The sequence below is a fragment of the Vidua chalybeata genome, chromosome 8 (assembly GCF_026979565.1).
Source record: "Vidua chalybeata isolate OUT-0048 chromosome 8, bVidCha1 merged haplotype, whole genome shotgun sequence".
Taxonomy (NCBI): Eukaryota; Metazoa; Chordata; class Aves; order Passeriformes; family Viduidae; genus Vidua; species Vidua chalybeata.
In genome coordinates, this window is record NC_071537.1 from 30901710 (window position 1) to 30924175 (window position 22466).

The following is a 22466-nucleotide window of genomic DNA, read 5'->3' on the forward strand; positions in this document are numbered from 1 at the left end:
ACCATCCTGGGATTGTGTGGGAAAAACTTAGGCAGGTTCAAGATGCAGTTTGGCAGCTCCATGCTGGAAGTGTCCAAGGTCAGGTTGGATGGGGCTTGGAACAGCCTGGAATAGTGGAAAGTGTCCCTGCCCATGGAACTGGATGAGCTTTGATATCCCTTCCAACCTCAACCATTCCATGATTCTATGATTAAAATAGTGGGGTTAGGAATTGGATTATGGGAGTGGGGTGAGAGGTGGGCATAAGGTTTAGGTTCAAACATGTATACTCAGGGTTTTGGTGATTACACCTCTCCAAAGATGCCCTGGAAGCTCCCTCCCAGTCTGACCCTACCTGAACCTTCCTGACCTCCACCATTATTTGGGAATTTAGAAAAAGATCACTTTGTTAATTTCTTGGCCCTGCCCTATTCGTTTCTACCTGAAGTTTGCCTTTTTCTCCCCAGCATGACATTTTCACTCAGCCTCTTCTCCACACAGAGAAGTAACTCATGTAAGCACTCAGAAATGTTAAAAACCAGCATGAAGACCAGTATTATCTCAGCTAAGGAAAGCAAATCCACATTCCTCATGAAGCAGAACTCCTAAATCTCTCCTGCAGCTTTGAAAATCAGCCTCTTTATTTTAATTAAGCCAGTGTTACCTGTAATGATGCTTACAGTGTGTACCTTTTCCTATATCACCCCTAGCAAACTCCACCTCTGTACTTCTCTCAGTGGCTGACCTGGCATTTTGATGCAGAATTTTAGAATTTTTTAGCCCTAACTCAAGAAATAAAAGAATATTGATCAGGCTTTGAAATATTCACAGAATCAGCTTTCTGCAAAGACAAATCTCTCCTTTTTTGCTGCTTGCAATGAACATTCATGGACCAAAATTGGTTGGGGTGGAGGCAGCAGAATTCCTTTGCTTTCACCATTTTTTCTCCTCATCTGCAGCAAAAAACAGAGTTTGGTTTTGCCTGAAAAGTGTGTGAAAAGTTTTCAGGAGAAAAAATACAAATGTAACTATATCCCCTAGAACTAATACAATTAATACTCATCTGCTTCAGGTTTGAGTTATAAATATACACTCATTTACTGGCAAAAAAAAAAAAAAAAAAAAAAAACAAACAAAAAACCAAAAAAACAGTTTTGTTCCTAGAATCTCTTGGAAAACAACCATCTTCCAAAAAGTCTCCATCAAATACTTCAAATATGCAAAGGGTACTACCCTGGCATTTTTATTAAAAGTTTTCTTGTCAAATCGGAGCCATGAAAACCTGATTTACTGCCAACTTTTTTTGTGGAAAATCAACCCAGTCATGTTTTTCTTGGCAATGGGAAGTAAGCTTGAGTCAAAGTAAGATTTGTTTTAGCATTATTTCATGTTTTCTGAATACATTTCATATATATTTATGCCTGCCTCTATTTCTACTGCATGGAAGTGCTGCTCTCACCCAGCTGGTAGAACTTGCTTGGCTACGCATGGGAGCAGTGGTTGAATTCCAAAAAGAAAATCTGAGTTATCTTTTATTTTCTGTGCTCTTTGCCACACAAACCCACAACTGCATCTGAAGTGTATTCAAAGAATTTACTGCTTATGATAAAATTAAACCTCCAAAGTAGTTTTAAAAAGACTTATGGATATTTTCCTAAGGGCAGTTTGTTCAAAATTCCACAGTGCCTTGGAAAATGTTTGGTTTTAGGGATTTCAAGCTGGTCAAGGTGGAACCTCAGAGTCCAGTGCAGCATTCTGATAAATCAGAGCAGAAAACCAAATTCAATAAGGCACTGAACTTTCTAGATTTTTGAAAACTTGATGTGTGGGAGGTTCATAACCCACCCAACAGATGACAGGGATGCTCTGCTGCAAGATGTCGAGTGTGACAGCCTGGCCAGGAGCTGAGAATTCCAAGAACTGAGGATTTGAACCGCTTTGTAGAAGCCAGAATAGTTTGGGTTGGAAGGGACTTTAAAGACCATCCAGTAACCACCCCAACCTGGCCTCGGACACTGCCAGGGATTCAGGGCCAGCCACAGCTTCTCTGGGTACCCTGTGCCAGGGCCTGCCCACCCTCCCAGGGAACAATTCCTTCCTAATATCCTATTCATCCCAGCGTCCTGGCCCTCCATCCCTTGTCCCTAGTCCCTCTCCAGCTTTCCTGAAGTTCCTTTAGGCCCTGGAAGAGGCCCTGAATTGTCCCCAGAGCCTTCTCTTCTCCAGATAAACACTCTCATCCTTGGAATGTGGTGTGCAGGTAGCACAGGGGCACTGCCTTGTTCCTCCCCATCATATTCCTTTTGGAAGATGTCTTAAAGCACAAAAGAAATGGGTCCTCCAACAAGGAGCACCCCAATGGTTTAATGGGAGGAGAAATGTAAAAAATACATTTTCTCTGGCTAATTCAGGCTGTAATGGCTTTAGCTTTCTTAATCCTGACTTCTTTCTAAAAGCAGAAAACACAGGCCAGCCCTTTGCTCTGAAATCTCATATTCATCAGGAAGCTGGAGAGAAACCCAGGGAGAGGCAGAACTCCCTCAGCAGCTCCAGCTCTGCCAAGTGCCGAGCTGGCAGTGCCCATGTGTGTCCCTGCCCACGTCCAGCTGCTCCTCACTCTGTTCTAGCCAGGCTCCCACGCCCCCAGCCCTGCTGGGAGCACAGACCACGCAGTGCTCCAGAATCTGCTTCCATCACAGCCAAATGAGTGGAAGGGATGGGCTCATTTGGCAAGAAACCGCCGAAGTTCTGCAGTTGTGGGGTTTGGTGAGATGGGAATTCAAGGACAGTAGTGAGGAGCTGCACGTTGTCCTTCTCAGCACAGACAGGGAGAAACTGAGAACAGCCTTTTCACTCTGGAAAGATTGGGTAGCTACCCACCAATGTGCATTTCAAATCTCAGCCCTCAGGGGAATTTAGGTCTCCTGTGGAGGCAGGGTTCAATCACATCCACACTTCTGCAGGTACAAACTGAAAGTAAAAGGCACCAAATACAAAACCCACGCAGGGCAGGAAAGGATACAGGACTTATCTGTGCAAACATGGAGCTGCAGCTGCTTCTGGACCGTAAACACAATGCTGTGGTTTCAGCCACAAGCTGGGCTCAACCAGAGCATGGATGTTACCAGACACAATCCCTCATTTACACTCTGGGTGTTCCCACAGCTCAGAAGGAGTTTTGAAATAGGACTGCCATGAACTTGCACAATGTAATTACATCGTGCTTTTTAAACAAAGGGATGCTCGTCCACATTTTTCATACTCATATCCCTGTCCTCCTGAAATTTCCCTCCTACTCTCCAGCATAATAAGGCTCAGGAATGCCTGAACAGCATATTGAGGTGTAAAGGCTCCCACAGAGTTTTTCATCCCCCAGCCTGTGTAATATTTATATAAGCCCATTTTAGGCTGTGTTTGGCTTGGTTAGCATTTTTCCCACTTGCACAGAACTACTCAAGGAAACCTTCAGCAATGTATAGATTTAGGTCTCCAGACACAGGCATTCCCAACTATTTTTCCTCCATCAGCCCTCTATGCACTGATAAACAAAACTAGAGACAAAACTAAAGACAAAATCAGAAACTCATGGTCTTTAATGCTCAAGAGAACACCTACATCTGCAAGAACTTGGGCACCTGAAAGTGAGGGGGTATCTACAAGGCCATTTCTGTTAAGGATCATGCACAAGAAGTGACTTTATGGGTATGAATTCCCACAGATCTTTCCAGAGCTGTACCTTAAATTACCTACAGGCCTGTCACTAGTGGTGTCACCAGGGTTTAGTTCTGGTGGGCGCAGGATTTTTTAAATTGTTCAGCAACAGCGATGGAGGAACAGCCTCAGGATCCAGCACAGCAGGGACCTGCAGGAACAGCTCTGTGGGGAATGACCTGAGTGTCCTGGGCCCATGGCAGAGGGTCCTGGGGACACCGAGCTCTGAGCACATTGTGCACAGAGCCTGGGGGCTCTCCTCCCTGGGTGCACACAATCCTCTGTCAGCTGCCTGCTGGTTTAGACACTGGGGCTTCAATTCGTACCCACACCAGGTCTATTTTGCACAATTTCAGCACTTGCAGCATTATTCAAACAGCATGATACAAGCATAATAATTTCTTTAAATTTGAATAACTTCCTGAGGAAAAACCACTGTCTACTTCTAGGGCTTCTGGTTGTGAGATAATAGAAAAAGTCAATTTTAATTTTTTATTAAGTTCCAAAACTCTATTAAAACTGAGAGATATTTTGAGGAGTTTGTACATCGTGTCACACAGAATGAAATCCCAAGACCTGAGTGGTATTTTATACGTTGGCAGTCTTGCTGCTGGTGTTCTCAGACAGTGCTAAAGCCTGCTTCAACTTATTTGGTCTTAATCAGATTTGATCCTCTGTCTGGAAAAGTTCAGGACTATTTTTGTGTCTCCTGCAGCCCCAGGTCCCTGTAGGCCTGCACTTTGAGATCCAGGATTTTGTGTTTCTCTACTTAATTCACAACGACAAAGGAATACCTGTGGGATTTCCAGTGCTTATGAACCAGCCAATCCAGCAAATCTTTTAAGTATGCAAAGAAGTTTCAGCTATTTCCTGACATTTCTGCAAATGAGATCTGAATTGGAGCTGTAGCATTAATACATAATACTTACATTAAAGCTTAGCAAGGCAGGAGTTGTTCAGATTCATATTCCTGTGAGACAGACAAGTGTCAGCTGCAGAGGTGGTCTTGAAGGTGTCATTGAGATTTAATTTTAGATTTTTCCCTGCATACCATAAGTTGGGGTTCAAGGCGTTTTCTTCAACATTATTAGAGAATATCCAGCTTAAAAAATTCCCATGTCTCTTATCAAAGGAGTAATTTGAATTGAAAAATCTTATGGAAAGCTCTTCTTGCCCCATTTCCATTATTGCAATTATTATATACATATTAATTGGAGCAAACTCTTTAGGAAATGGTTTACATAAGCAACTTTTAGCTGATGAATTATCCCTGTCATTTAGAAACATTTACATGGCTTGTTTATGTTACTTTGTTAATTTTATTTTAATTTAGTATTAATTAACAGCCCTGTCTTTACAAGATGTTTAATCAGTTATAACTCTTAATCACACCACAGCATTGCTTAATAAAACAACACACTATTTGAGATTAAGTTAAATTGGTTAAATTAATCTGTTATCCTCTTTTGTGGGTAATTTATTGCACGATAAAAGCAAGTCATGAAATTATTTTCATGACAAATTGCCTAAAAATGATATTACAAAGATTTTTTTTTTTTTTTTTTTTACTTTAACTACAGAGAAAAACTGTTCCTAATTTCAGCGTTTTCTACAGATCAGCACAAGGCTCCAAAGCTGCAGTTACAGAAATTTGGTGCTGGAGCAGCCTGGTTTGGGAAGCAATGGTGGAGCAGAGGAGCAGCAGCCTCAGCTCCAGGAGAACTTCCCCAGCCAAGGAGTTGCTCCTGAGAGCAGCCAAAATCTTCTGCCAAAGCCTGAGGTCCTGCCTTGGCCTGCTGAGGTCACAGGAAAGCTTTTCCTGCATGGAGCTGCCAAACTGCATCTTGAACCCACCTAAGCTTTTCTCACAGGATCCCAGGCTGGTTTGGGATGGAAGGGACATTAAATCCCATCCAGTGCCACCCCTGCCATGGGCAGGGACACCTTCCACTGTCCCAGGTGCTCCAAGCCCTGTCCAGCCGGGCCTTGGGCACTGCCAGGGATCCAGGGGCAGCCACAGCTGCTCTGGGCACCCTGTGCCAGGGCCTGCCCACCCTCCCAGGGAACAATTCCTTCCTAATATCCCATCTAAACCTACTTTTTTTCAGCTTAAAGCCATTCCTCCTTGTCCTGTCACTCCATCCCTTGTCCTAAACTCTCTGGGAGCCCCTTTAGGCACTGGAAGGGGCTCCAAGGTGTCCCCATTTGCTCCTGGATTGCCAATGTGCCAACCCTCCTCCCTGCATTAGGAGAAAGAATTCACAGATTGCCCATGAACCCTTTTCCCCCACTTTGGAGCCTCCACAAGTCCCAGGCCTCAGCTGCACCTCTCAGGCTGAGCACCCCAAATCCACCCCGTGACTCCTTGCACGACGCCGCTCACCCAGTGACCCCTCCTGAGGCCTTTTTCAGACCTGTTAGTTATGCACAGCTATTTCTTCTCTCTTTGGCATTACCAAGCACCCATGGTGTCTAAAATAAATCTTAATTATTTCAGATCATTTCTTCCTGTGTCAACATCATTTAGAATCTCAAGTCTGTCCTTGCTGAAATGCCTCCAGATCTCTCTGAAGCTGTTCTGTCTGCGACCTTCTGGTTCTAATCTATGGTGTCTCACAATTCAATGAAGAAAAATAGAAATTTAACATGACAATTATGGCTTAATGTTTGTCACAAGCTCAGGACAGGCTTGAAAACACCTCCCTGTATGGCAGCAAGCATGGAAGACAGTGGGCTCACACTCAGTGATGATTGCATTTCTGGAGACTTACCCCACATTATAATTCTGGTGTTCACGTCTGAATTTTTAGAAGAACAACTGAATTGGAAAAAAAAAAAACCACAAATCTACTAAACCAATGATTTATGCAACAGAATTTCCTCTGTCAGTCCCCTGGGACCTCTCCTGCACTCAGGTAGGTCACAGGTAACAGTTCAGACTGCTCTGGACACTCCTGCAGATGCTTCAGGGTGAACATCTTGAGTCTGGTGACTTGAATAAAAATCATCTCTTAATTATTTTTCTAACTTTATGTATTGCTCCTTGAACCCTTGCATTTTGTCCTGAAATTAGTAAAGAAACTCTGGATGTATTTCCAATGCTCCTCATGCTGAGGGGAAGCATTTAATAAAATATTTATAAACTAAACTATTCAACACCTCATCCTTTGGAAAAGCAGTGCCATGCATTTCACACTTAACTGAGAGCAAAACTAAACTTCAAAAATGCCTGAAGATAAATATTTTACTAAACAAGAGTGGGGAAACAGTCACACTCCAAAGCACCAGAGGTTGCTTCATCTGACTCTGTTTTATGATAAAAGGATGAGTGTGTGTTCTGGCAGCCTAAAAGACAGTCCACAAGGGCCACAGTTTTTGGAGGAAAGAGGAACTGTTGAGCTCTAAAGGCTCATCGAAGGATTTTGAGGTGCCTGAGCTGATATGACTTCTCAGCAGCATCTCCCACTTTTACGATGTGATAGGGTGATACCTTGGTGCTGATCCTCATTCCAGATTTTTCCCTCTCCACCAGGTGTTTGCAGAGATAAAACTTTATGCCTGAACAGAAGCACCTCTGTACAATTTGTCCCCTTACTTGCTATGAGCTTGTGCAGCTCCCAGAGCTTTACTGCAGTCATACCTTACGAGAATCAACACAAATTCTTGAAAGCAAAAGCCTTTTCAGAGCATTTTTGTTGTTGATCACTCACCAAAACCAAGGTAGAGACGGACTTTAACTGGAGGCCTCTAAATTGCAACCTCTCACATGCCCCATTACAGTGAATTTTATACTTAAGCCATTACAGAGCTGACATTTTTTCACAGGACTCTTCCTCCTCTTAAACCTACTGGTTTTGGGGTTTATAGTGTTTTCTGTAGAGTAAGGAATTAATGAAATTTTGCTTCAAAACTGATAAGCATTCTGGCACATAGCAGAAATGCGCTGGCCCTGCTGAGGGACCCCGAGGGCTGTGTCCAGTTCTGGGCCCTCCCAGCCAGAGAGCCCTGGAGGGGCTGGAGCGTGGCCAGGGCAGGGAACGGAGCTGGGGAAGGGGCTGGAGCCCCAGGAGCGGCTGAGGGAGCTGGAAAGGGGCTCAGCCTGGAGAAAAGGAGGCTCAGGGGGGACCTTGTGGCTCTGCACAACTCCTGCCAGGAGGGGACAGCCAGGGGGGGTCGGGCTCTGCTGCCAGGGAACAGGGACAGGCCAAGGGGAAACGGCCTCAAGCTGTGCCAGGGGAGGCTCAGCTTGGACAGCAGCAGGAATTTCTGCATGCAAAGGGTGCTCAGGCCTTGGCAGGGGCTGCCCAGGGAGCTTTGGAGTGCCCATCCCTGGAGGTGTCCCAGGAAGGGCTGGAGGTGGCACTCAGTGCTCTGGGCTGGGGACAAGGTGGGCACTGGGCACAGCTGGCACTCCATGGGCTGGGAGGGATTTGCCAGCCTAAATAATTCTGTGAGCGGGGAAGAAGGACACCAAGGCTACCAAATGACACCAAGGCATGTAATTATATGAAATTGGCACCACAGTGCACTGTGGTTTTCCTGGAGGAAAGAAAATCTAAGCTTCATGTGGGCCTTTTTTGAACAAATCTCCATCCATGGCCTTAAAAACAACCTTTAATTTCCTGGCTAGTGGTTTTCCATGAAGACCATGTCCCACATGCCAGGGGTAAAATGCCTCTAGTAGGGAACAGGAAGGTGCCATCTAAGGTGCTTTGTGGCTGCTCATTGAGAGGAAGGAGCACAGCTGGGCTCTGGGCTGGGTTCCACTGCCTTTGAAGCAGGGGAGGAGGAGTGGGAATGCCTAATGCTGCAGAACAGCAAAGGCAGCAGAATGGAATCCCAGAGACCTCCCCGGTGACACTCAGTGGTGTGGAAAAAAGCTCCCCACATGACTCAGGTAAACACACCCCGATGAGAAAAACATGCTCTTCAAATAAAGCTCCACCAAGCAGCTTCATGTGCCCAGGGGACACACAAACACGTGGATTTGAGAGCTCAGCTGTGACCTCACAGACACCTTCCAGGGGTTCAAGCACAGACCCACTATTAAAAACCCTCAGCATCAAAGCAAACCCTGTAATTGCTCATTCTCAAAGTTCACTGTCCACAAACTGGTGTGATATTTTAACTAATGATTAAATAGCAAGGCACATCTTTCCTCTCCCAGGGAACTTTATTTCTGCAGCAGGTAATGCTCAGCCAAGACTCAGCACTGCTGCCCTCCCATCCATATTCATTGTACAGAACAACATTAGAACACCTCCACATCCCTGGAAGTGCCCAAGGCCAGGATGGATGAGGCTTGGAGCAACCTGGTCTAGTAGAAGATGTCCCTGCCCATGGAACGGGATGAGCTTTAAGGTCCCTCACAACCCAAACCAGTCTGGGATCCAAAGATTCTATGTTTGCATGGTTGTCCTCACTTGGTAGTTATGAAATATTTCAGTGCTTTCCTGGTGGTTATGTAGCATTTAAAAGTTGCAAATAATAGCCTGGGCATTAAGAGATTTTTTTCTTCTGTTCCTCTTCAAATATTCCCTTTCTATTCTGCAGGTAAAGCTTTGATTTGATGAGCCTCCCAGGACTCCCCATCCTGTGCTGTGCCCAAATCACACAGCTCAGTGAACTGGGTGCAAGGTGAGCCCACACCTTTCTCAGCATTGCCTCAAAAGTCCTAAACAAAGACCCCAGGGAGGTGGTAGGGCTTTAAAGGCTGAGCTAGGAAAAGAGAAGCAAGGCAATCCAAGAAGGGAGTGAGGAGACATCCATACCATATGAAGAGCACAGCAGATGCTGGGGAGGAAGGCACCACACAGTAGGTGGTTTCCAAAGAATAACCTGTGGCCACCCAGTGCTGGATCACTCATCTCCAGCCTGGCAATCATTTAGGAACATTTTAGGACTTGCCATCATCACCATCAGCTATTTAAATTTGGGATGTACAGCTGCACTCCCATAGAACTGTACCTCTCCTGTCCCTTAGTTAGTACAAAATTAGTCTTTTTTTTTTTTTTTTTTTTTTTTTTTTTTTTTTTTTTTGCTGTGACAATTCACTGGTGAAGGCAAATCTTAAAAATGAGCTTGCGAGTGTTTTGAGCATCAAAGATCTGTCTCTGTAAAAGACATGATGGTTCTGCATTTCATCATGTCACAGCTGCATATCACCGGAAAAATAAAAGTCACAGCTCAAGGAAGATAACAGGGTAATGTCTGCAAGGGCTCCTGGCTGTCAGGAGGAGCCCTCACGACTGAAAGGCAAGAGAAAATCTTTCCCTAATCTTTCCCTTCTGAAATTGCGTCGTTGTGCTGAAGTACTTGGAGCTATCACCGGAGCACAGCCACCCACACACTCCGATGCACATGACAGGAGGCTCCGGCAAGGCTGAGAAAGCAGGGCTTCGTTGCAAGGAGAAATCCCAGAAAACCAGATCCAAACAGCCTTAAGGCATCCTTACACCAAAGAAAAAGGGGGAAGAGGCTGGGAAACGCCCCTGTGAGCATGGAAATGGCTCTGCCAGCTCCAAAGCCATCCCTGCTGCCACAGCCCCTCGCCTGGAGCTTCTTTCCCTAGCCAAAGGGAAGGGATCCAGTGGGAAATCCTGCCCCACCCTTATAGCAAATGTATTTGCACAGCTTGGACCACAGTGTGCTCCAGTCAAAACCCCTTTATTTATTCTTATCAGAGCCCTCTGGAATTCATCAAGGTGACTAAGGCATAAATTGTGCTAAATTAAGAAAGAAGAGGCTGAGATACTAAATACCAAGACCAAACGAACTAGTTAAAGGAGGGTGGTGAAGCACCTGGACTGTAACCAATCCCATATCCTGAAAATCACGTGCAGGAGGCGTGGACAAGATAGAGGCACCAATCAAGAAATGCTGAGCGTGTGTGCAGTGGTGTTAGAATGCACAAATAGAGCGTAATGTAAACAATAAAGTAGCTTCTGCTGATCTAACTAATCACATTAGTTAGTTATCCAAAAAGTCCTAAAGCTCCCTCACACCCTCATGTCCAGCAGTGCCAGGCTCCAGCGAGTAGCAGCTTCCATGAAGCTGCAGCCCCAGGCAAGGGCTCTCTCAGGGAGACCCAGGGGAAAGGCTAAAAATCAAACCCCTCATAGACATTTTTGCTGATTTTGCTGATTGCCTGATGACAGTCACTAAAAGGCAGTTCAGACTAGCACCCTCTTTTGCAACTTCTAAGCAAAATTCACTTGTATTTTCCCCTCTCCTCCCCATTTCCAGCAGGTCAGCAAATACTCGTGCCTGCAAAGCATCCATCAGAGCTGCCATCTGGCTAAAAATAAAATAATTCTGCTACTGGCAAAAAATAAAGTAAGAATTTAAAAAACCTTTATATTCCTCAAACACACCAACCCCATTCAAAGAGGGGTTTTATGAAACCATTTGGGTTTAAACACCGCTATTAAAGAAGGTGACATCTCAGAGATTTCCACCTGGGACAGAGCTCCTGGCAGCATCAGAGGAGCCCCAACATCCAACAGGCAGTGTTTAGATAAAGAGGGAATTGATCTTGTTCTATCAGCTTTGAAAGTGCCTCTGTAGCACCAGGAGAGCCTTTCAGGCAGGTTTTTTGCAGATTTTCCTGACTTTGCTTTGATTGCTGTTGTAGCATGAGTGGATTATCTGTTATCCCACCCTTTGGGAGCACCTCCTGCTGAGACAAAGTCTTTTCTCTGCTTAATCGCTTATATTTCACATCACTAACAAAAGAACAGCACATCCAGCATCAAATTTCTTTCTCCTAATGCCCCTCAGGCCCTTGGAGGGGGCTAACCAATCCCTAAATGGTATTTAACATCACCAGATCTGGTTCTTAATTCAGTGATAAACTGGAATCTGATGGCATTTATGGGTTCACAATCGCTTCGTGTCACACTGCTCATTAATGCTTTTTCTACTGTATTTTATTGGAAGGAACAGAGCTGTAAGGATTTAAATCTTAGCCCTGAAAATAAAACAAAGAATCATTCTTTTTGCTCTTCAGGATCAATTGATTCTGGTGCTGTCCACTAGGAATACCCTTGGCATCAACACAACCATTTCATCCCTCACTGTCATGTGGCCCATCCTCTCCTGGCTCAGACAAATCTCCACTTTATCCCAGGAGAGTGAATATCCTGCTAGTGAAAGGCCAGGAGTCTGTGTTTGAACAGAGATCACACAAAGCAGAGCTCTTTAGGAGAAAAGGGTTTATGTGGGGCTCTGTGACCCCTCCTAGGGCTGGGGACACCTTCAAAGCCCAGGGGCACAAAGCAGAAGCCAGAGCATTGCTCATCCAGAGCTGCTGGCAACTTTGAGGCACTGATCTTCACAGAGGCAGCAAATCCAGAGGGAGTAGGGAGGTCCTGAGCCCACCAGTGGGATATGGATTTCAGGGACACATTTCTGCGGCCAAATGCCACATCAAGGGTTTTAACATAATTTAAAGACAAGGAGAACTGAAGACTTAAAGGTTGCAACACTGCATAATTAATGAGAGTGGTACTAAATAAGTCGCTAAAAGTAAAGGCAACCCAAACTGCTCTTCCATCAGTCCACTTGCTTGTGGATTGACATCTGCATGTCAGGAGGGAAGGATATTCCCTACCCGTGTTCCATAATTAAAGAATGCGTGTCACAGCACATGCAACAGGTGAGACAGCCACGATACACAGAGTAACACCAAATAATCTCAGAAAGCTTCAGCCCAAACAGAATAACACCTTACCAGGTCAGAAGGTTCCAGGTATCTGCTCACACAGAACAACAACACATCACTGCAGAAGGCTGCAAGCATCTGCCCTTCCTGGTCTTCAGCCCAGCCTTTTATGCCCTCACATTAATGCACTGCACCTGTGAGCCCTCTGTTCCCTTTGGGATTGGTCAGTGCACCTGGGCACTCCATGGCTCATCACCTTCAGTGTCACTCACCTGTCCTGCACAGCTGTGGCCAATTAGGGATGAGGCTCAGCCCCAGCCCCACTCCCAATTACCACAAACTCTGTGCCTACACTTGTGCTGCAATGCAGAAATGCAAAGTAGAGAATTAGAAAGAAAGAGCTGAACTACTGTTGTGTGATGTCATATCTGTACAATTATCTTCATGTAGACATGTCCAGGAGCCTCAGGAGCGGCTAAGGGAGCTGGAAAGGGGCTCAGCCTGGAGAAAAGGAGGCTCAGGGGGGACCTTGTGGCTCTGCACAGCTCCTGCCAGGAGGGGACAGCCAGGGGGGGTCGGGCTCTGCTGCCAGGGAACAGGGACAGGCCAAGGGGAAATGGCCTCAAACTGTGCCAGGGGAGGCTCAGCTTGGACAGAGCAGGAATTTCTCCATGGAAAGGGTGCTCAGGCCTTGGCAGGGGCTGCCCAGGGAAGCAGTGATAGCGTTTCCATCCCTGGAAGTGTTCAAAAGCCATGTGGATGTGGCACTTGGGGACATGGTTTAGGGGTGATGCTGGGTTTTATATTGGGGTTTTATGACCTTAGAGGACTTTTCCAACCTTAAAGGTTCTGTGTTTCTACATATCAGCTGGCAAAAAAATACAGGGTTCACTTGGTTAAACAAAAGCAAAGTCAGCCTCCCAGCAGTCCCATCTGCCCATAAATTGCACAAATCCAGCCATCCTAAAGGAACAAACGCAGCAATTCTTACATACACAGCAGGCAAAACTCCCACCCACAAAAAATCTTGGGAAGAAGGCAGGAAAAGATCAAGTGCCTGCATAAAAATCCTGTCCTGCTGAACAAAATCTTCTCCAGACACGTTCACCTCTCAATCTCCTTTTGCTGTCCTTTCCAGGGGTTTCAGAGACCAAAGAACAGTCTCTTGCCAGCCCAGATGAACTAAAAACCACTCACGGCTCTGCTGATGGCTGAACGAGCATCTTGCCACATCTAAAGAGAGTCTGAAAATCAGACAGACAGCACAGTGTCACCCAGAGGACAGCACAGAAAGGAGGAACCACTGCAGGAGTGTGCCTGGAGGTGCTGGCAGCAGGAAGATGGACGTGCTGCAGGATGTGGAGCTCCTGCATCCCCACCAACAGAAGACCCAGTTTTTTCCGCCCAGCTCTCCATCCCCACCCCTCCCAGAGGTCCCCCGTGGCACAGGGTGTGCTGTCCTCAGTTCTGAACAGAGAGCCCCGCTCAAACACTGAATCAGGAGGGGATCCACAGAAACACAAAGCACTTGGGTCTGCTCACACAGAATTCCAGGCTAGTGGGGAAGAGAAAAATCGGGGGAATTATCCGTTCATAATTGTAATATCCATTACAAGACAAGGATTCTAATTACTGTGGTTTTCTGCTTCTTTGCTTGTGCTCTACAGAGCAAATTGTAAAAAGGAAATGGGTTTGTTTCCAGGCTGGTTTTTTTTGCTCCTTTTCCATTTGCCACATTTGCCTGGCAAGCAGGGAAGCAACACAAAGCACTTGGCATCAGAGGTCTGGTGTGCACCTATCCCCAAGCCAGAGGCACCCAACCAGATCCCAATGCTTCTGCACCACTCCAGGGATTACTTTTCTTGAGGATTCAGAATCCCAGAATGATCCCTAATACCTGGATGAATCTCAGGAATGTCACCATTTTGCTGGGTATCCAATCTGAGTGTTGAATTCTCAGATCTTCCCTTAGGAGAATGCTAAAAATTAATATTTTTTCCTTGTTAATCAGGTGAAGAAACAACTTTTCCCATTGAGTCTGGTGGGAACTATGTAATGAGGCAGTTTTGAACTTCTTACTACTCCCAACTACATCCTCAAAATACAAATTTGTTTGTAGAGGTGCTTGAAGAGAAGGAAGAGATCTTCTCTAGGAAAAGAAACCTGCCTGAGTCTATGGCATATGACAAAAAAGGTCCACAAGAAGGCCTTAGATAGATTTTCCCAGTCTTTCTGCCCATTCATTACAGAATTATAGGATCACTGAGGCTGGAAAATCCCTCCCAGCCCATGGAGTCCCAGCTGTGCCCAGTGCCCACCTTGTCCCCAGCGCAGAGCACTGAGTGCCACCTCCAGCCCTTCCTTGGATGCCTCTAGGGATGGGAACTCCATTACAGGATTTGTGATTCCCTTCATTGTTAATATGCCTGAAACTTTCTAAATAAAATTCCATTTATTTTATGATTAAGTAATAAATGCAGGAAGCCATCCAGGAAAGGAAATGGCAAGTCCCAGTGGACAAAGGGATGAACAAAAACAATTTCAACAAGAAAATTATATGAGAAAATTATAATTTTTTCTTGAAATTCAAGAATAAAGCCTATCAAAGGTGGAGCACTTGAGAAAAGGCTGGGAAAATTTGCGTTCATAAGCCTGGAGAGGAGAAACTTCAGGGTGACCTCATTTTGACCTTCCAGTATGTGAGGGACCAACAAGATAGATGGAGAGAGACTCTTTACAAGGGCCTGGAGTGCCAGGACACAGGGAAGTCAGAGGGCAGGGATGGATGGGATATTGGGAAGGAATTCCTCCCTGGGAAGGTGGGTAGGTCCTGGCACAGGGTGCCCAGAGCAGCTGTGGCTACCCCTGGATCCCTGGCAGTGCCCAAGGCCAGGTTGGACTTTGGGGCTTGAAGCACCTGGAACAGTGGAAGGTGTCCCTGCCCACGGCAGGGGTGGAATGGGATGGGATTTAAGGTTCCTTCCAACCCAAACCAGTTTATGATTCCCTGACAAACCAAGGCAGATCCAGCTCAGAGGAGGAATTCCAAGGCTGCAGTTTCCCCTTCTTGGCTCTGGAGTCAGTAGATGCTCAGAATAAATGAAGTTGTGGGGTTTTTTTTTGTTGGTTGTTTTTTGGGGTTTTTTAATGTAGCAATTAGATGTTCAGCAAAGCATGTTCCCATCCTAATTTGATTCCTTTCATGCGTCCCCCTTTAACTGATCCCATTAGTGTGCAGCAGGATTTCTCTGCCATCCATGAGAAGTGTAATTTCTTCTCATTCCACACTGGGGGAAACTGTTTTATGATGCAGCTGTTGGTACCCTATTACTTTCCAATGAATCCTTTATTGCTGGCAAACATCAGGCTCTTACTACTTAAAAGTTAAATACTATGTGTAAAATATAGCTACAAGTTTACAGCCAGTATTTTATATCCAGCATATAATACACAGAATTTTTTTCATATTTCTCCTCTGAAAACCAGACCCTCTGATCCCATCCCTCCCTAAATTAAACAATGGAGTTCCATGACCCTCGTGCAGACCTTTTCCCTCATACTGAACAAAACAAGCAGTGAAATCAAATACAGAGAAAAATATTTCATCAGGTGAATCACAGAGTCTTCCCAGAAAAAAAGGAATTAGATATTGGTAACATAACTGTGGAATTTCCCATTGGTAAAGCCTTGGAACAGTCTCTGCAGGACAAAAAGCAGGAGAACATTAAAATTCACCCCTTTGTTAGCTCCACATCCTCCACCTGCCTCAGCCGTAAGGAAAAAAAAAGAAGAAAACCCCAATATCCAGAAGCTCTGGTTCAGCCTCACAGGAAATTGTTAAAAAATCCAGAATTTAAATGCCCAGTCTTACCTTTTTTTTTTTTTTTTTTTTTTTTTTTTTTTTTGTTAAATGCTTTTGACAGCATTGGCCAATGAACAACCCCACCTCTTTCAGCAGGCTGAGGGGTGATGATTTAAAGACTTTTGACTATAATGTAAAAAACATGCCTTTGACTAAAGCCACAATAAGTAGAAAAGCAGGAAAAAAAAAAAAAGGACAGTTTTCCTCTCAAGTGTCTCTTTTACCAAATCACAGGTGACTCTAAGCCTTTGCTCCTGGCAAGGAATAAATTTTAAAGCTACTGAGGTTTTGTAATAGCATTAATTTCTGTGGACATTTGAGTGTCATAAGCATTTAAATTAAAATAATCAAAATTACTTTAAATTCTGGATGATTTTGGTGTTTCCATTCCCAAGACCACAGTTAAATATATTTGTTTCCTTCAATAAGGGACATCTTTTCTTGATGGTTTTGAAATGCTCTCCAGGATTTCAGTTTCACCCTTAGCCCCTGCAGCCTCCTAGCTGAATTGTTATTTGCTATGTTATATCATAGAATTATGTGGTAATGTTATTATTTTATATTATATGACAAAATATATTATTTTTGTCTCTGCTTGAAGCTGAATATTCAGCTATGTATTTACTAAGCCAAAGTGGTCTCGACAGAAAAGAACTTAAAATTCCTTCCACATCTCAAACAGAGCAAAATAACATTCCATGATTATTTTTTTTCCCCTTTTAAGTCATCATGTAGTGAAATTGGAACCCGAGCAGACAGCGGGGATCTCACACCATTTGTTCTGCTCCGAATGAATGCATTATAGACAGGGAGTCATTCCGGCTGCCTCTCCTCACTAATTCTAAGGGAAAAATACTCATTTTATTTGTCAGGGACAGAGAATTCTCATTGCCCATGTGCCAGAGAAAGCAATCTTACAAAAAGCCTGTAACTGATGGAGAAGGAAGGCACACACACTGGCTTTCAAATGCCCAAAAACCACCTGAGCCGTGCGTGGCTGCACAAATTTCACTGTAAATTCCAGTGTTCTCCCAAGACAACGATTTGATCCCCATTCCATCCATCCACAGGCTGCCAGAATGGGCAATTTGAAATGCTGGCAATTAAAAGTCTTAATTAAACCATGGGAAACACAAGCATGTTAAATGTGCTGATATTCCAAGCCAGAAGCAGAGATGGATTTATCCATGGAATGCTCCAAGGTGTGATGGCATATTATGATTATTAAAGCTTACAAACCAGTTACAATTCTGAAACTATTGGTGAGAATAAATACAAGCCTAAAACAAACAACTAATTTCATTCTCATATCATGAGAACTCTTCCATTAATCTTTTTCTTATCAAAAAGTTCTTAATTGGAAGAGGCTGCACTAAGAAAATCACACTCAAAAAATCCAAACCCACTTTTTTTTTGTTTGTTTGTTTGTTTAACACAAACCTCAAATGAGCGGAAAAACCCTTGAATAAAACTTAGGTATTTTCTTCTCTGCATAACAATAACGTTCTCTAGAGCCCGTGAAATGATACCAATACAATCCTTATACAACAAGGAGAAAAACCAAACAAGTGATAGACCACTGACGCCATCAGAATGCCAAGTGCTAGGGGCACAAATCCCAGCTGCCCACAGGGAATGGTGTGGCAATCAGTGAAGAAAAATGGGGAGGCTCCTAAAAATGTGACTGTTACAAGGGTCTTTCCTGGCCAAAAATGATGTTATTCAACTGTTCCCTCTCAGCTTCTGCATTCCTTTGATGATGGACACATCCAAGTATCCCAATCCAACATGGGCCCATGAATTTTCCTGGTGTCTCCTCCATGGCTGATCCTGTTCCACCCCTCTGAAGAAATCAAAGCAAATTTCTGCTCTCCCAGAAGCCCTGGCTTTGGCTGGGACTGAGCTGGTTTTGCTCCCAGGAGCTGGTGCAGCGCTGTGGGATTTAGGATGAGAATTCCATTGCTAAGGCACTGATGCTGTGGCTGCTGCTGGGTCATGCTAACCTCAAGTCAAGGCTTTCAGTTTTCCATGCTCTGCCATCCAAACACAGCAGGAAGGAATCAGGACAACAACTCACCCTTGCAAACTCTGCACGTGAATCCCTCCTGAGACCATTCCAACTTGTGGCATTCCAACTTCTCCATGCACCCCACACCAAGGGCTTCTCTATCTCTGTTCTCCAAATTCTCCAGGTTCCCTCTTTAAGACAGGCCTGCATTTCCTCAGTCTTTTCCTAAAGCTACTTTAGAACCTTGCAAAGATTGTGCAGAATTCAGGGTTTGTTTTTCAAACCCAGCAATCCCACCCCTCACCTCCTGGCCTTGGCAGGGTTTGAATTATGTGATGACACAGCACTCAACATTTTCCATATTTCATCCAATGATGAGCCCAGTTGAAATGCAGGGTCCACACAGCATCTGAAAATTGTATTGTTCATCAAGTGGAGATGGAGAGCAAACCTCCCCTCGCCAAAATCTTCACAGTGACAGAAAAACGAGCCTGTGTCAAATTGCAACTGAAATTACATCCCTTCATAAACAGCAGGAGCAGTGAAATGGGAAAAACTGCCATGCAAATTATCCCAGCTGGCAAGATGGTTTTTTTTACAAAGGTCTAACAGAGAAGTACTATGAATTTTGGGGGGAAAAGACCCCCAGATTCTACTACAGCAGTGTGAGCCTGATGACACCTACCAGCCTTCTACTATCCCAAATCCAGCCTGATTTTTAAAGCGTCAATAGCTCAAAACAGTGGATTTGCTTCAGATTGAATTAATGAGAACATTTTCCAAGCAACATGTGGGAGGCAAGGAACACCAACTGATTATTAAATACCAGGATTTGGAGAATATAACATTTGGGTGCATACCCTGTGGCATTCCAAGTCATTCCTCAATGGATTTAACACAGTTTGTGTGGGAAGAAGCTTGACCCATCCACAAAGGTTAACACTGCACTGTTAATAACAGTAATAACGTGATTTGCACTAAACAATTTCTATATGAAGAAAAAAAGAGCATGTTTTAATTTCTGCTGAAAAGTGACCCACAGTTGGCAAACACATGATGGAACCCAGAAACCTGCCAGGTGCTCCCATGCAGTGTTTTGCACTTCCTCTTTTAAAATCCATGAGAATAGCACACCTACAAAAGAATCCATGACTAAAAAAAGGGTGTGAAAGAGGCCCTAAGTGTAAGGATTTGGTTTAGAATGAATGAATTTCGGTGTTTATTGTGGTGATCCATGTTTCATGTGAAGAAAGTCTGGGTAAATGAGTCTATCCCAGATGACCATGAACAAACACCTACTGTGAGGTGTGGGGAAAGGCAGAGAGAGCCACAGGAGGAATCAGGAAAAGATGTGAAGAGAAATTCCATCATTGCTCAGGCCTCATCTACCCAGACCCACTGTACCTGCAGTGACAGAGGTGCACAGGTGGGCAAAGAGCACCTGCACTGTGAGAGCACCATGGGTCTAACATGGGATCCAGCTCCTGGCTAGAAATACCCCTGGACTAAACATCACTGCAGGGGAGGGCCTATTTTCTCCTCTCCCTCTCCCTCTCCCTCTCCCTCTCCCTCTCCCTCTCCCTCTCCCTCTCCCTCTCCCTCTCCCTCTCCCTCTTCTCTAGGAATGACCCCACTGAGGTGGCAATGAGACAGGGAACCACTTAGGGCTAAATTTACAGGTCCCAGGGAAAAGATTCCAGAAACTGGGACCTAAAGGAGAAAATAAACAAGTTTAAGGTGCATCATGTTATGGATGCCAGACCCCAGCAGTGTCCCACCACCCTGGTGGCACCACTGGCAGAATCCTCTGAAGCTGTTTTTCTCTTCCTCTGGAGCAGGGGAGCAGCTTTCACTGCTGAACAATAGGATGTGCTTGGCTGCAGCACCCCGAGGTCACATATTAATTGTACCTCTTCTCAACACCAACACTCTCAAATAAACCTTTGTGCTCAGGGCTGACCTCAATTTAATTCTCATCAGTGGCCTACAAGTGGAAATAAGTCGTATCTGCACCTACCTACTCACAAGATTCCTGGGTTTCTTTCGGGACATATTTTTCCACACCCAACTTCCCCTGAATGCAAAAGCTTTTACCAAATCTGAACCAAAATAATGTACAAGAGCTGGGTTAAAATAAGAAGATAAAAGGGGAAGACAGCAGGATCTAGAAGTACAGTGACTGTAATCAGTATATAAAGGTAGGAGCTACTTCTCAGGGCATCAAAAGCGAGCGATGTTTACAGACATTTGTTTTCCTAAAAGGAGATCATAAAGCACCATTTGAATGATTTCATATCTGCTCCAAAGATTGGTACAGGAGAACTTCAAAAGATAAGGATACATCATTCTGCAACTCAAACTGCTCTCCAAAGTCCCATTAATGTTGTTCATTCTCCCCTGCAGAAATGAACCCATAACTCACTCCCAGGGGTTGCAAGAAATGCCATAAAATTGTCGGTATCTCGCAGGGCAAGCATCCGCATGGGAAAGATAGGGTGGAATTATGGTGCATGTGAACCCTCAGCAACCTTCCTGTGGATACTTCATCACCTGCCACACAACTGTGCCTGTCCCAGCTGTAAAATCTTGCACAGAATGGTTGGGGTTGGAAGGGACCTCAGAGCTCAACTCATTCCACCCCTGCCATGGACAGGGACACCTTCCACTGTCCCAGCTCCTCCAAGCCCCATCCAGCCTGGCCTGGAACACTTGCAGGGATCCAGGAGCAGCCACAGCTGCTCTGGGCACCCTGTGCCAGGGCCTCCCCATCCTCAAAGGGAAGAATTTCTTCCAAATATCCAACCTAAATTTTCCCACTGAGCTGCTGAACTTGAGGCAGATGGAGGTCAGGTGGGGTCTCTGCGAAGGACAAACCTCCTTGCACAGCAGATATTTTACAGCCAGCAAAAACACTGAATATATTTAACTATTACAACGTCAAAGGTGTGAAGGAAGAGGTTTCCAACCAGTTCATGGCCCATCCTTCAATGATTTCCCATTTGGAGGTGTCTTTACAGCTTTGTGTTTGTACTCTGCTCACACATCCAGGGTGTCACAAGCAGCTTTCAGATCACCAAGGAACCATAGGGCTCCACTTTCTATTTTCACTTATATATTTTTAGGTAAGATATGGAAAATCCCTTTAGTTAGATTTAAAAGCATGCACTCGTGGGGCCTCTCAATTGAAAACCACTGGTGAGTTCCTACAAGATGTTTCCACTGGATCCGGAAATTTCTGAGAGCATTTTATTAACCAATAAATGCACCCCAGTTTTAAAAGTGTGTTTATATATCCATGCTGCAAAACAAGATTCCATGACTGTGAAAATTGCATCTCTTCTCACAGCACTTCATTTCCAGCAAATTAAATGTGACACTACCAATAACCTCCATAATGAGGCAACTTGATGTGAAATAATTCCAGGTTTTCACAGCCTTCAGGAGCAATTATGTTAAATGCACGGTGATTTAAGTGACTGAGTTTGTTCAGGCATATCTGCAGAACCTTTTCCCCACCTTCCAGGCCTGGAAATCTCCTGCAAGTGATCTTGGTCCCACAGGAAGGCTGGCTTGTGGCTGTGGTGAAAGCCTCAGCATGTGGCCTGCAGAGACTGCTGACTGAGCTTTTATGGATTCTCCTTTGGGGAATTCTGGAGGAAAACCCCAGAGGGAGCAGATGGGAGGGGAACTGTAAGTCAAGACAATGCAGTCACACAATTTTTTTTGTGTTTCTGGCTGTAAGAAAGAGCCACTGGACCCCAGTGTTACATCCTAAATGCTTCCTCTGCCATCCCTTGCCCTGCAGCAGCACATGGATTTATCTTAGGATTGGAAAAAGGAGAGTAGAAATTTCATTCCCGTCCTTGCTGTGGCATTGTACCTTCCTTTGTGACCTCAGCAGAGAACTGAAGGAAGTTCTGTCCTGAGCAGATTGTGCAGAGAGCCTGTGGGGTCTCCTCCCTGGGGCTATTCCAGAGTTGTGGGGACACAATTCCTGTGCCCTGTGCTCCGGGATGGCCCTGCTGGAGCAGGGAGGTGGGAGCATATCTGTGGTCTCTTCCATCCTTCCACTCTGGGATTCTGAACATGGAGAACATAACACCTATGTAAATATATCAGTGAATACTCTGGGAGTATACCCCTGGACTAAACATCACTGCAGGGGAGGGCCTATTTTCTATAAACCATCCATCTTTAATGGCAGAACGTATTTTTCACTAGAGTAATTCTCACAAAATTATTAT

The 22466-nt window shown here is 44.8% G+C and overlaps 2 long non-coding RNA genes across 2 annotated transcripts; both read left to right on the forward strand.

The window, feature by feature from the left end:
* The first annotated feature begins 8729 nt into the window (after positions 1-8729).
* Positions 8730-10627, forward strand: LOC128791649 (uncharacterized). Its single transcript, XR_008432108.1, has 3 exons — positions 8730-8878; positions 9244-9327; positions 10374-10627. It is a non-coding gene; the product is annotated as an uncharacterized LOC128791649 (long non-coding RNA).
* A 312-nt stretch (positions 10628-10939) lies between these two features.
* Positions 10940-13981, forward strand: LOC128791650 (uncharacterized). Its single transcript, XR_008432109.1, has 2 exons — positions 10940-11025; positions 13491-13981. It is a non-coding gene; the product is annotated as an uncharacterized LOC128791650 (long non-coding RNA).
* The last annotated feature ends 8485 nt before the right edge of the window (positions 13982-22466 follow it).